Genomic DNA, 15454 nt, shown 5'->3' with positions numbered 1-15454 from the left:
TGTCTCCTAATCCACATCTTTCCCAAACTGTCTTTACATTTTACTCAGTTTGTTTTTTTAAAATATTATTATTTTTTTTAAATTTTATTTATTTATTTGATAGACGGAGATCACAAGTAGGCAGAGAGGCAGGAAGAGAGAGAGGAGAAAGCAGGCTCTCTGCTTAGCAGGGATGCAGGGCTTGATCCCAGGACTCTGGGATCATGACCTAAGCAGAAGGCAGAGGCTTTAACCCACTGAGCCACCCAGGCACCCTCATAGTTTGTTAATAAGTATATAAAATAGATGAATTAAAGATATTTCCTTTGCTTTTTAAAACCACAATTTCCTCTAATCTTACAGCTTCTTCTATACACACACTCTTTCCAGCTTCCATTAGTTATTCACTCCCCCAATTTATTGATTTTTTTAAGGCTCTCAAGAAGTTTTGGAAAGCAGAACTACTATCTATGATCTACAACTATTACTTAATTATCTATTATCTGTAGTATCTATTATCTATGGTAATTAATTACTTCTTCTCCAGATAAGGGAACTTAAGGAAACTAAAGATACTCAGAATCTTCACTTGAACTAGGCTACCGATTCCAATCTGGCTTCCAAATGAGAATGAATAAAGGGCTTGGCATAGGAGACCCCCATCCTCTACCTACAGCCCCAATTAGCGCTGCTTCTCCGCTCTGGAGAAGCAGACTTCCAGCCTTTCCCCCAGACTGAGATGGTCCTTTCCTACCTCTGCCTCTTTGCTCACACTCTTTCTTCTAGCTGGAATGTTCCCTCAGCACTGCCCCAACTCTGTTCAAAGATCCTGCCTGTAGAACTGGGAAGGTCACCACAATGCACACACAAAGACGTCCGCCACGGCGTGCTCTACAAGAATGAGAAGCGGAGGACGAGCAAAATGCCCACTCCTGGGGGGCTGGTTGGATACACTCCAGGACATGTAACATGTGAAATTCTGTGTAACAGTACGAAATGGGATGTCGGTATTTACTCATGTGGCATGGTTTCAGCATACTGTCAATCAAATCAGGTGTCAAAACAGTATTTATGACAAACAGTCCATTTTAGGAAGAAAAAAGTATGTAACTCACCCAGGCTGAGAAAGAGCATGGCAGAATACAAAAAAACAAACAAAAAAATCCCCCAAAAACCCAGGTTAGGTGGTGATAACACTGGTGAATTTTTGTTCTTAATAATGTTCACATTTTTAAAGTTCTTTCCAATTAGTAGGGTTAACTTTTATAACTTTTATAATTTTTAAAATAGGTATTTTGATTAAAAGGCACCTATCACTGAATACCCACTGCAAATGTCATCTGCTCCTGAAGGTCTCCTGGACCTCGCCACGCCTACCACATAGGTAATTTCTCTCTCCTGATGGTTTCCAGAACAGTTACTGTATCCCTCATGACATCGGCTTTCTGTGTTCGGGCCTGCGTCGGCTCCCGACGTAGGAGACTGTCTTATTTGTCCTGGAGTTTACCCTCGTGACCCCGACTGCCAAGTACCGAGCATACTACTGCGTGTGGGGACAGCACACCATCCATGGCTGTGACATTCCCACGTTTCAGGACCACACACTTGACAGCTGTCTGATCAAACACTTATCTACACCGGGGATATCCTGAAACAGTAGCAGGTGCCTTCTGGGGAGAGAAATCATAAATCAGAATACTTTATGTGTGGGTGAGGTTGTTCGGTCACTTATGTCTCCCAAGTCTGCTTTCACTACAACCAAAAAGACACCCTTGTTCGTCTTGATCGAGACACAGGTCAATATTTCTTAATCCAGAGGCAAGTGTCTCAGATTTCCATCCCTCTGCTTCAGCGTGAAAGGGACAAGAATTGCTTTTGCAATAATCCAAGTCCATCCCTGACTCCGTAGGAACTATAAATATCTATTGTTTTAGGAGGAAATAAGGGAACTAAATGTCTTAAGCTTATGTAAGTCTGCTTCAGGGAATCGACACCACTGAATGTTTTGAAATATCCAAGGCATATTTTTTTTTTTTTTTTAGTTCAATAAAGAATGTGTTTTGAGAGCTAGGTGGGTGAGATTTAAAATAAAAACAACCACCACAATCTTAGCTGTTACTTAGCAATTTCAGGCTCCAATTGTTCCCTTTGAAAGGGCAAGCCAGCACGCGGAGGAAACACTGGGCTCTCGGGTCCAGCGTCCGTTCTGCCCTCCATCTCACTCCCCAAGACCTTCATCCAGCCAGTATGAACTTGAAACCGCCCAGATACTGTCCTGCTTTGTTTCTCTCTCTGGAGACAAGTCACTTTCATTAAAACTTAATGTCTGAACAAAAGCAAAGCAACATGCCACCGTGGGTGAGGAGGAACACTGGCTGCTGGTCCCCAAAGTGTCCCCACCTGACACGACGAAGGTTCGAGGGAGTACAGCGAAGGGAGAGCAGACACTCGGAAGGGGGCGGACAGCCGGACTATCTGCAGCCCAGTCCCTGCACAGCCAGCAGGGGCCCGGGAGAACACGGCCATCACAGAGCCGGGTTAACATCAGAGAAAAGAGGTTGATGCTTCAAACTACTCTCAGGGCTTCTCAGTTCCAGAAGGCGGGCGAGCACGGCAACGGGAGCTACCCAGCACAGACGCAAAAACAAACCTTGTTTTGACCAACCCAACCAATGTCATATCACCAGGGCTGAGACAGATACCTGAAGAACAGTGGCTTCAAGATGCCTTTGCCACAGGAAACCTATAACCAGTGCTGATTTACCAGCCGCTCCCCACCCCCAGGGCAGACCGTCAGACCCCTGGGGTTTCCAGCAAGCCACGTGTTGGACAGAGCTATCATTAAAAGTTACAGTATATAAACACGTGACTAAAATAAATTAGTAAAAACAAAGAGAAGAAATACTCAAATTCACCGCTTCCTAATTTACTAGGGTTTATGCTCTAGTAAAATATGTTTATGCTCTGGGAGGGATGTGACCGAGCCCCATGCACAGAGCTGGAGAGACTGACAAACTACAACAGAAGTACGAAGGCAAGAGTCAGGCCAGGGAATGTCTGACTCGGAAGTATACAATCTTTTCTCGTGGCAACTTCTTGTCCCAACATTAACATCATCAAAACGAAACTGGAAGCAACCACATTTAACTGTCAAATCATCTGCAACCAGTTGTGGCCTCTGTTGTGTAAAAAATGAGACGGATACTCAAAGAGGGATGTGGGAAGGGAGCAAAGAGCTCAACTTTATTCATACTCGCCACGTTTATTCATGGGGACCTCCCAAAACGTGCACACCCGAGGTTGGTAAGCCATGCTGCTCACTGAACCAACGGGAACGAGAATGTCTATTTGCAAAGGGCTAGTCCCAAGTTAATATAAAAGGAGTCCTCCTTTGATCCATTAATTACTCATGCTATGTCTGCCCAGCTGTGACACCTAACGTAAAAGGACACACCTACCAACACACAAAAACTGTGCAAATGTTAGCATCAATATTTTGAAGTGTTTGGATATTTACTTTTTAAACATTTTCTCTTTCAGACTTTTAAGCTATCTGATCGAGCTACTCTTCCACCATTGTTTCTTAGAGAATGTTTACCAGCAAACCAAAGACTTCCAGAGGGCTAAAGAAATTTCACTTACTGATTATTTAAAACAATTCTTGTCATCTTGGCTTCCGAGAAGTTACCAGCTTCTCTCACTGCTCCAGCTCACTTCCATCACCTGTCACGAGAGAAGGGGTCTGATTAATCACAGGTCTCAGAAAGACCACTTCTGGATTTCTACATTTGTCTTTTCCTTTCTTGATAACCAAAACAGAGAGAAAATAGTCATCTCCTCCTTTCTCTTCAAAATTAAAAAGAAAGGACAGAGTAACAAGAGAGAGCACCCCAAGAGAAAAAGAGATTTAAAAAGCAGTGTTTCAATGGCTGAGGCTTGGGGCAGAGGGCCTCCCCCCCTTGCCTTGTGTTTTTGGGAAGAGGTTTTGGTCTGTTTGCTGGGAGGAAGCAGTATCAGACTAAGCCAGTTTTCTCTCTCCCTGCCCCAGCCCCTCCTTGCCCTCTTCTGGACAGATCTGCCTGGGAGTGTGTGAGGAGGTACTGACTTAGGGCTCAGCCCTGCCAAGCGGGGAAGCCCAGCTCCCTCCAGCTCTCCACAAGCCCAGATGCTACCAGAAGACCAGCAGGTGACAGCTGCTGCAGTCAGTGCACATTTTAGATTCAGAGATGCTGTTGAGGTCTCCAATCCCGCTTTACCAGTAATTAAGTGACCATCTATGCTGATTCCTCTTATCCTTCCTCTATTTTCCATATTGATCAAAACTTACAGAATAGGAAAGATCAATCGTTAGGGAACCCAACCCACCCACATCAACAGGATACCACACGGACAAACCTTGGTTCCAAGTCTTACCACTCACTAGCCATGCAACCTTGGCCAAGTCCGTTCATCTCTTCCCAGCCTCAATTTCTACTTTTCTTAAAGATACTCCCCACTAGACTGTGTGGTTCAGAGAACTGAATGAGACGAAGGAGAAAATCTGCCACGTCAAGCATGCTTTGATCCAACAAGGGTATACCCCAGAACCAGGGACACCTGTGCTCAATGATCAGACCTGGTAACTCATCCCTAAGTCCAGTTCAAATAATGGAGATTCATATACTCCATGGAGTAATGTTCTATGCCCAGCAAAGGGCCTTCCTTCTTCCAAGAGCAAGGCATTCTGAACAAAAGCTTTACGTTTGTTTTTTAATTTCCTAACATTTTAGGGCCCACAACCTAGGGACAATAAGTTCTGCTTTCTTTACCTTCACAGAAGAGCCCCAAATGAAAACGCCCCACTTCTACCAGGTACAATGCAACCACTGCTCATTTTCTAGGAAAAATATATGGCTCCAAGGGGGTCAGACTTATAAGACAGGCACCTGCCACTCTTCCTCACCTAAAGCCTCTCTGTTGTCATTCAGAGAAAAGAGATTCGTATTAATTATAAAAAGAGACTCTGTCACCTCAATTACAGAATAGACAAGAAGTCTCAAGTTTTCCAAACCTGTAGGGTGTGTGTGTGTGTGTGCGTGTGTGTGTGTTGGGGGAGAGAGGAGAGAGAGTCAGGGGGTCACAGAGAAAGGAGAAAATGGAACAAACGCCACATAAACCCAGAGATCCTCCTAGTAGCAAGGAAAGAACTTACCAACATCAACAGGTTAGGAGGGTAGGACTCAAAGTCAGGGACTTAAGAGACTGAACCCAACACCAAGAGGAAGGAGCCCCATGCTCACCGGCCGGCAAGAGCTTTCTAGGCTGGTCACTCGGTATGGAAGACTTTGAAAACCATGGACAGTGGAGAAGGGTCTGACTCGCGCTGGACAGACAGGCCCCACGGAGTGGCTGTCCGTTACTGAATCCTTCCAAAACTCAGTTTCCAGGCCTGGAAGAGAAGGACAGAGACATACTGTGGAGAGAAGTTCTGGAGGCTGGACACACACACATACAGGGCCCACTGTGAGTGTTTATGAACGCAGGTATAGGAGTCTTTTAAAGTCATGGCCTCGATTGCAATTCTCACCTACATCTATCAAATTCAGACTCTTTCCCTGTGTGAACACTGGAGAGAGGTCAAGTCAGACTTCTGACGAGAACGTCAGACTTTCCCAAGTTGTTTGGAGCAGAGCTCCAATAACAGTGCCCGTCCTAGTGGACAGCCTTTACTAATGTGCACATGGAAACCTCTAGCTGTGCCCTGGGGACTGTTTTGCAGAGCGGCTCTGTGTTTCTTTTCTTGATGATAAATTATTGAAAGAGGGAATGAATCACTTCCATCAGTGCTAATTCTCCTGGGGTGCAACGCCAAGTGCTCCGCTGGCATCTGTGGGGAAGAACAGCCACACTGACAGCAGCAGGCAGCCTCTCGCCACAGCTAGCTTCCCACCACAGCCTCGTCAACAACAGCATGGACTCGTCAGCGAGGCTTTCAAGAAAGAAAGAAAAAAAAAAAAAGACCCACAAGAAATACAACAGCAACTTTTTTTCTAAAAGATTTTATCTATTCATTTGACAGAGATAGACACAGCAAGAGAGGGAACACAAGCAGGGGGAGTGGGAGAGGGAGAAGCAGGTTCCCTGTGGATCAGGGAGCCTGATGCAGGCAGAGTTCGATCCCAGGACCCTGGGATCATGACCTGAGCTGAGGCAGACGCTTAACCGACTGAGCCACCCAGACACCCCAGTAACAGCAACTTTTAAACAGAACTTTCTATCTGAATAAAAGGGCTCCTTGACCCCTCCTACATCATTGTCTTTGGGACTCACTCTGATGATGCCAACTGCTTGGCACGGGCTGAGCCCTCTTTTTTACCTTCAAAACCAGCAGACAATGCCAACAAGAAAATCTGTCTCGTTACAACTAGTACAACTACAACTAGTCCTGATCTTTTTAACAAGACCCACATTGTTTGCTTTGATGGAAAATATTTTAATAGGTTCGCAGAGTCAAGTTCCTCCTCCAAGCTGGTAATGTGCCACCACTGCGGTCATTCAAAAGAATAAGCAACTTCAACAAGTGGCGTGAATGAACTCTCCGTCTGGCCCCAAGCGCTGTGCCAGGGACTGGGGGTGGGGAAGGGGCTGGGAGCGGGCGGAGGGGAAGGGCATTCACGAGTACGCAGTGCGGTGGTAGCATCACGAGAATATAAGCAACCAACATAGCTGATGTGCTTGAAGAGCAGAGTCTGGATGTGAACTCCTGGCTGAGGCCACCAGCAGCCCAGTTCTTCCTAATCCCGCAGCTTACAGATTCCACAACAGTCATGCAGAAACCTGCCTGAAAGGAACGCACTCCTGTTCTGCAAGGTTCAGACTTATTTATTGGAGGGAGTGTGTGCGAGCAGGGGGAAGGACACAGGCAGAGTGAGAGAAGGTCCCAAGTAGACTCTCCGCTGACTGTGGAACCTGACGCGGGGCTCCATCACGTGACCTGAGACCATGACCTGAGCCAAGCCAAGAGTCAGCTACTTAACCGACTGAGCCACCTGGTGCCCCCATGCTCCTGTTTTGAATGGACACCCTGTCCTCTAGGGCAAGGCCACACCTGCCCCCAAAGAGGAAGAGCCTCGTGGGCACGCAACCCGAAAGCATGTGGCTGCCAAGACAGCTGCAGACAGCACTTGCACGAAGGCTCCAGAAGCGCAGAAAAGCACTTGTGTTCTAAGATGTGTCATTTTGGATGCTCAGACTCTGCTCTCCCAGGGAGCTGGTGCACTACAAGGGGTCTGAGCCTCCTCTGTGGGGGACAGTGTCCCATGGTCATTAAGAGCACGTGCTCCGTGGTCACCTAGAACAATGCCCCTCCTGTCTGCCTGGAAGACCTTGCCCAAGGTGTTAATTTCTGTAGGCCTGAGCATGGCAGTCACGGCCATCCCACAGCCTGGTATCATGAGAGCAGCTGAAGGACACCACGCCTGCAAACAATTTCGTAAAACTCACGGCAAACAGAAGCTGTATGCGGTCCTCATCCTGAGGAGGCAAAGCAGGTGTCAGGGCAATGTCACCAGAAAAGGGAGGTGTCCTCGTAGGCGCCAATATGTTCCCGCCATTCTTACCAGGAGGCCAGAGAAAGACCTGAAGAAACACTTCATTTTGTGACAAGGCACAAAGTGCTCTGATTATCAGTGCATATCCATCTTGGGAGCAAAGTGGGAGCAGCAGCCACCATCAGAGACTTGCTGGCCAGTAGACAACTCAGACTTGGTAATACCTGTCCCAAAGCAAGTGCAATCACGCGCTGAGACTGCTCAGCTAATAAGCGGCAGAGCTGGGATTCGAACCCAGGCTGTCTGGCTTCACTCCTGGTTCTTAACCACAGCACCACACCATCTCCTCAGGGACGATGAAGAGCAGTACTTTTAGACTAAGACAGAGCCCACGAGCAGGCCGGAGAAAGGACAAGAAACACCCCAGAGATGACTGGAGAGATAATGATACCAAAGATCAGTTAATGGGGCCAAAGCATGAAGGGACCCAAACCACTAGCGATTCTAAATTACAGTCTAAACCCAGTCATCGCAAGAACCCGTAAGAGGATGAAACTGGGAAAGTGAACTCACATTGGAGGTCAGCACTTGTTTAAAGACAGCACCACAAAACACCAAAACTGAAAAGACCCCACTCGGGTCCTTTATAGAGAGCATATTATGACCTAGAAACAGCGGCTAGGGAATGTGTCACACACTCAAATTACCAGCCATCCAGGCAGGGGCTGACAGCCTGGGAGCTGCTCACCAAGGCAGAGCTCCTGCTACCTTTCCCTTGTGTTTCTACAGCAGAAGAGAGGAGGAAGCGCCACCCAGTTACTGAATTCTCTGCAGGCTGGAGGAAGAAAGAAGGGACAAGAAACAGGCTCCTGGTGAACACAGAAAATGCACAGACAGGGCAATAGAGCAGAGAGAATCCACTCTCCCAGCCAGCCTCAAGTGTGGTCAACTCCAAAACAGCCCCATGATCCCTGTCTCTCCTCACCCGCGCCTCTGTCACACCTTCCCCTTGAGCAGGGTAGGGCCTGAGACTCTACTGTAACCAGTGGAATAAACAAAAATGGTGGGATACATTTAGTTACCTCACATACCTAAGGCTGTCATGTCCATCCTGCTACAAGGTTCCCTCCCTTGCTGGCTCAGAAGAAGAGTCACGAGATGGGAGCCTCCAGCTCATGGTTAACACAAAACAGAGGCTCTCAGTCTGAGAGTCCACAAGAAACTGCCAACAAGCTTAGAAGCAAACCCTTCCCTAGTCGAGCCTCAGATAACACAGCAGCCCTGGCTGCCATCTTGATTGCAACCTTCAACTTGCACCCAGTTGAACCACAACCAGACCTCTGACTCCTGGAACCGTGAGATAGTAGATGCCCTGATTAAGCCACTCTGTTTGGAGTGACTGTGTTCTGTGGCTACAGAAGGGAAGTGTAGTGTGAGTCCCTGATGCTTCCAAGGGAGGCTGGGGGCCAAGGCCTGGGAGAGGCAGCCCGTCCACTGGGGTGCCTCCTCGCAAGCCACTGTCTGCCTTGGACCCTCCTTCTCCTCCCTCATGGCATGAGGTAAGAGGTTACCCTGTTCCTGCCATCTATAGGACATAACAGAACATGTTCACCAAGGAAGTAACGGTCTTACAAATGGTGATCTGGTCACCCGGCCGCCCTGCAAAACCACTCAGCATGCTGAATAGTGAGAACAGCCAGATGATTTCAGTTGTCACAGGGGCTGTGCTAGAATCCTATCCCTCATAAAACAACTGTAACAAAACAGTATTTTAAAGATGATGTAACACACTTGAACACATCATAAAACTCATGTTCAGACAGAGACTTTCTGTATCAGTGGTTTTGAGAACAAGAGAAATGAAAACAGAAGAGAATCCAGAGTTCCATCAATTTTGCTAATATGGACTCTATAAATCTAAATATAAACATCCTTGTTGCTGTTTCATTTTTGTTTTTTTAAAGATTTTACTTATCATTTGAGAGTGAGTGAGAGAGAGAGAAGGAGCTCACATGAGCAGGAGAGAGGGAGAAGCAGACTCCCTGCTGGGCAGGGAGCCCAACGTGGGGCTCGATCCCGGGCCCCCAGGATCATGACCTGAGCTGAAAGCAGATGTTTAGCTGACTGAGACCCCCAGGCGCCCCCCAAATATAAATATTCTTGAACCTTCTGAGCAAGTGCCAACAGCTTTTACCAATTAACTCAAGTAACAATTCTCAAACAAAGCACACAGCTAAGACCAACTCGGTGAGCCAGAGACCTCTTACCTCAACAGGCCATCCTGCTACCAGCAGAAATGCATGGGGAGGTCTACAATGGCATCATCTGAAAGCTGGGAAATCCTCATGAATCTTCAAGCCCTACCCTCTCAGCGACAGGTGCTGACACACATACCCAGACTGTTCAGGGTCACTCAGAAGCCCAACCTGGACCCCCTTTTTCCCAGGCTTCTTTATACCTAAGTCCACACAACTTTCGCCTCGAGCCAGAACTAATGAAGTCAGGGGTATCAGATATTCAGCAAGGACAAAAATAGGAATGAACTTTCCACAATACTACAAAGCCCCTGCTTATAAAAAGCAAGCTCTGGGGCAAGAGAAAAAAAATGACATTGAATATTAGAAGTTCAATTCCTTTTCAAAAGCAATGCATAGTATTTTCTGAGTAAACAGAAATGTCCCTAAAATAGGCTGCCTTTTCTTAGGAATGATCCACTTTTTCTTTTTTTTTAAATAAACATTAACCAGGGAACCAGATCAAGAGGCCCAGAACAAACACTTGTGCAAGGATGTCCATCCTGTTGTTTTACACAGTCGTGTTCCTAAACCCAGAGATCCGTTCCACAGATGCTCTGGGGTTACATCCTGTGCCAAGGCCCTGTGGTAGGAGCTGTACACACAGAGCCTGTCTGGGTGTAAACAAGTCATGCTTCCTCATATCTCTGGCAGAAGGAACTTCATCTAAACCAGCAAACACTGCAGGCGCGAGATCCCTATTGCATGGTTTGGTCGGCTGTTAAGAATGTAGACCGGAGCTCTCTTCTCCTAGAAACTTCTGTGTTTAAGGTAAATAGCAACGTGCTTTTGTGTGTATGGACACCGCCCTGACACCAGCAGCAGAGTTACCCAAACAGAGGGGCTAGTCCTCCGTCCCTAGGTCACAGCCCTTCAGAATTCCTGTCACAGGACCCGTTCCACAGCCTAAAAGCAATTTAAAAAAAAAGTGGTCTTCCATTCCACATTCTCCTCCCCAATCTTCTCCTCAGAAGCAAGAATAAACACATGTTTAAGACAAAGCAAGGAGGAATGGAGGCTTCTTTTCTCCCTTGCAGATTGCAGGCTTCTGTCCTCAGCACGGACACCAGCCTCTCTGGGCGTGATCAGGGCAGGACCTCATGGAACCATGTTCTACAGGCATGTCAGGGCTCTGACACGTCCCACCAACATTACAGACATGCTGTCCACCACACACAGGCTCTGTCCTCAACGTTTCATGTGCCTGAACTCACCGAAGCTGACGTCCCCGTGTGACAGAGGAGGAACTGAAGAAAGAGTGACTGAGAACACAGGTTACTCACATGCCCACCCAAGTTTGCAGAGCGCTGGCCAGAGGCCCCCACACCTGTGGCCTCAGCTTTCTGTCTGGAGCCTTCCCTACATGATGGCAGTCAGCAGAATGGTGGGTTTGGCCTAGACTCCCCAACGCCTTCCCTTTCCAGAGCCATCCTGCCCACGGATGAGGGGGACACTAGTCTCACTTGCACACAGAAGTCCAGAAAACCCCCAAGGCCCCACTCTTGTAATAAACCTCTGGAGGGTTAACTCCCGTGGGTCCATCTGCTGGCCCCAGGGCCAGTGAGAAGTAAGGGCGTCAGCCCACCGTCTATCCTCTCGAGATTGCACACAAGGACCTTTTAGAGCCCAAAGAGGTGCCAAGACCTTTATGAAACAGGTAAATATTTCTTTTGCAGGAAAGGAAACCCGGACCCAAAGGGCCCCAAGAATGGACACAGCACAGCTCAGCACTGCGTCTGCGAGATGAGTCATTCGAGAATGCTCTTCGTCACTGTCAAGATGCGTCTCTAGGACAAGGTCGGTCCTCCACCTTCTTCCCTGCATTGGACCTAAAAACACGATCTCCTTTCCAAATACATAAAATGGGCACAAGGAACCTTTGCTACTGTGGCACGTGAACCTACGTGCAGGGACACCCCATGGCATCAGAGCCACAACGTGACATGACATGACATGACATGACATGTCCAACCCAGGTCACCAGCCGTGTGGACAGTCTTCAGGCTGACGGAGCCTGTACGGCCACCGGCTGCATAAGGCTTCCACCACAGGACATGCAGGGGCAAAAACATGACCTGCAGCCCCGTCAGGCATGAAGAAAGAGGTCTCGGACTTCCTGACTCACCGCCAGAACTCTCGTGGATGCCCAAGGCACAGTGCTTTCACTTCATTCAGTAATAGTGGTTTTTGTTTCTGCTACGAAGAAACTTTAATATAGATCACCTGCGATTCAAGCATTCCTCTTCAAACTGTACTTAATGGTTTCCTTACTGTTATCTGAGCAAATTTCAAAATAAAAACAAACTGCATGTATCCCACAATATGTTTAAAAACTAAATTAACTTCTTCACAGATGCATTCAGGTGAGTTCAAGAGGCTGGTTGCCCCGCATGGCCGGCTTTGTGGAGAACGAACCACAGATCCAACAGCATGTATTCGCCTCACTTTTTTTTTTTTTTTTAAGATTTTATTTGTTTATTTGACAGACAGAGATCACAAGTAGGCAGAGCCAGACAGAGAGAGAGGGGGAAGCAGGCTCCCCACTGAGCAGAGAGCCCAATGTGGGGCTCGATTCCAGGACCCTGGGATCATGACCTGAGCCAAAGGCAGAGGCTTTACCCTACTGAGCCACCCAGGCGCCCCAGTATGCGCCTCACTCTTGCAACAGTAGGTTGGACAGCTACAAAAGGATCCCCATCGTCAGGAAAAGAACCTAAGGGTCAGAGAAGTACAGTGACATGCCTAACTCACTGTACTTTCTAACAGCAGGACTCCACTCTAAATAGTTTTTTGGAGGGGCACCTCACTGGCTCTGTCGGTAAAGCCTCCAAACTCTTGACCTCAGGGTCATGAGTTCAAAGCCCTACGCTGCGTGTCGAGACTACTTAAAATACACAAATAAATAAGCCATTGTTTTGGAGCCAAAATTTGTGCTTTTTTCTCCTCTAGGCCTCTGTGGAGCAAGAAGTGTTGCGGAAAACTGAGAATGAACAGTGGTCAAAATTAAAGTTCAGGGCACCTGGATGGCTCAGTTAGCTGAGCCTCTGACTTGTGATTTCTGCTCAGGTCATGATCTCAGGTGGTGGGACTGAGCCCAGAGGGTTCCACGCTCAGCAGGGAATCTGCTTCACCCCCTCCCTCCACGCCTCTCCCTGCTCACTCTCTCTCTCTCAAACAAATAAATAATAATTTTTAAAAATTTTCAGCAGAGGAGAGTCGAAAACAAAGGCTGGCGGTGATGGTGTTATGTTAGGCGACATGATGTTGGCCCCCTTAATTCACCAGCTCAGCCAGGAGAGAAGGCAGAGAAGAAAGAAATCGGACAGTGGAAGGGACCAGCAGCCGAGTGGCCATGGAGAAGACGGGAAGCAATGCGCACCAACCGAAATGAAGACACGACGGGGGCGTGGAGCCGGGATCATGCCTAGGTCGTGCCAAGCCCAGGCGGCAGACTTTCTCTGGAGTCCACAGGTCGGGTTTGGTAGGGTTCACGGCATCTTCTGCAACTACCCGGCTCTGCCATCACAACATGTAAGCACCAGACAATAGCACCCATGTATAAACAAAGGTCTCCGGCCAGACTCAGCCCTCCCGCTAGTCAGTAGCTCCTGGTCCAGACGGTCCCCCAGCCTCTGCAGGAACCCCACGATGTACTAAAGAATCAAAGAGAAGGATGCCACAGCCAGCCTCAACTCAGGGGCGACATCCAGCCAGCCAGCAGCAAGCGCCCCAAGGGCCTAGTCTGCGGGGGGTGCTGGGCCTCACCTCTGGATGAAGACACCCAAGGGATACACTGTTCACTGTTAGTTCCTCCCGAGTCATAATCTGGAAAGCAGCGCATCGATCGGGACTCCTGGAACTGCTCAGCCCAGTCTCACCACAGAACTTACACAGGTGCCATGTTTTACATGGACAATTAAGGCAAAAATGGCCCCAATGTTCCAAAAGCAACTACAAAAGCAAACTGTCAAAAAGAGAGGCAAATAAGCGAATCCTGGCTTCTGTCCTGGACAGCTCCTCCACTCGGAAAAACGCCTCTGACTTCTATGCCATTTTCCTACCTAGCTCTTGCTCCTTGGGAAAGTGCCAACTTGAACATCTTTTCCTCCATGAAGCTCTTCTCAGACATCCCCTGGGAGGGCAAGACACTTGCCATATATGCCAATGACTCTGAGCTTTTTCACGACCCTCAGCACACTGATAATGCCTCCCGAGCTCAAGGTCCGTTTCCCTTCTAGACTCTAAACTCCAGAACGATGCCTGTGTACAAGGTGGGCAATGAGATCCTGACCAAACAGAAGGCTCTGCTGATTCGAGACCACACTGCGCACTGAGAGGTACCCGGTCATCACCAAGGCAGCAAAGCAGCAGTTTGTAAAGCATCTCAGGACCTTTTCCAGCCTGTACTGTGGGCAATGTGATAAAACCAGAGCGAAGTCGGTATCCATTCTGTGGTGCGTCAAAGTAGAAACTATAAAACACTTTTCTCCCATGCTTATCAGTTACAAAAACAAACATGGTTTCGGTTAATGATAAAATGTTCCCTAGGAGCAACAGGTGGCTCAGCCGGTTAAGCATCTGACTAAACTTCAGCTCAGGTCCTGATCTCAGTGTGGTGAAATGGAGCCCTACATTGGGCTCCACGCTGGGTGGGGAGTCTGCCTTGGATGGTCCCTGTGCCCCTCCCCCCTGATCACATGTATGTGCTCTTTCTCTCTCTTTCTCAAAAAAAAAAAAAAAAAAAAAAAATCCCAAACCTAGGCCCTAGCAAATTCAAAGGCATCTACCTGAATGGATTTTAAACAAGTATCTGAAAAATTTCTGTTTTGTTTAAATATATCCACATGGCATATATGAAAACACTGACACACATACAGAACTGCTGGCACTAAGAAGAAAAGACCCTAAAATTTATATACTATGATCCATTTTTGTATATTAAAACAGAAAAATAAGCTATAATAACATATGCCCCCCAGTGTGGCTGCACCTGGCAGAGGGACTTGGGTAAATTTCATTTTCTTCCTTTTTACCTATTGGTACAGTTGACCCTCGCACAACAGTTGACCCTTTGAACTGCACGGGTCCACTTACACATGGGTTTTTCAGTAAATACAGTCCAGGATGGTAAATGTATTTTTTCCTCCCTTATGATTTTCTCAATAACACTTTCCTTTCTCCAGCTCTCTTTATTGTAAGACACATTGTATATGATACAACATACAAAATATATGTTCATCTACTGTTTATGTTCAGGGAAGGCTTCTGGTCAACAACAGTTACATTCTGGAGACACAAACATTACATGTGGAGTGTCCCTAAACCCCACGTTGTTCAAGGGCCAACAGGATTTTCTCTTTTATACAATCACATCTCTTTGTTAAGAGTTTCTTTTTGTTTTTTTAATTTCAAACAAAAAATCTGCTGAATAGACAATTCTTCAAAGCTTTTTCAAAGAGACATAGAAACAGAAAATGTGAAACAGGGCAATGCTGCTACTATTTAATATTGTGTTACTCACAGAGCTAAAAAAACAAGTTTCCCTGCCATCTTAAATGTTCACCCATTCCCACCAGTATCATAATGATGATCCGTCTTACCTTAGTGAACATGGGCACACAAAAGCAAAACGGAACCAATGCTGGTGGTGCT

The 15454-nt window shown here is 47.2% G+C and overlaps 1 protein-coding gene across 10 annotated transcripts in view; it reads right to left on the bottom strand.

Annotated features, from left to right (window-relative positions):
- Positions 1–15454, bottom strand: part of SGMS1 (sphingomyelin synthase 1) — a 267166-nt gene that overhangs the window by 104879 nt on the left and 146833 nt on the right. For all 10 annotated transcript variants that reach the window (XM_059397416.1, XM_059397415.1, XM_059397413.1 and 7 more), the window contains 2 exons: positions 5259–5407; positions 3622–3702 (listed from right to left, as the gene is read on the bottom strand). The gene's annotated coding sequence lies outside the window, so the exon portion shown is untranslated. The remainder of the gene's footprint in view (positions 1–3621; positions 3703–5258; positions 5408–15454) is intronic.

Source organism: Mustela nigripes, chromosome 4, assembly GCF_022355385.1.
Source record: "Mustela nigripes isolate SB6536 chromosome 4, MUSNIG.SB6536, whole genome shotgun sequence".
Taxonomy (NCBI): domain Eukaryota; kingdom Metazoa; phylum Chordata; class Mammalia; order Carnivora; family Mustelidae; genus Mustela; species Mustela nigripes.
The sequence above is the reverse complement of the archived record's forward strand: the minus strand, read 5'-3'. Positions and strand labels throughout refer to the sequence as shown.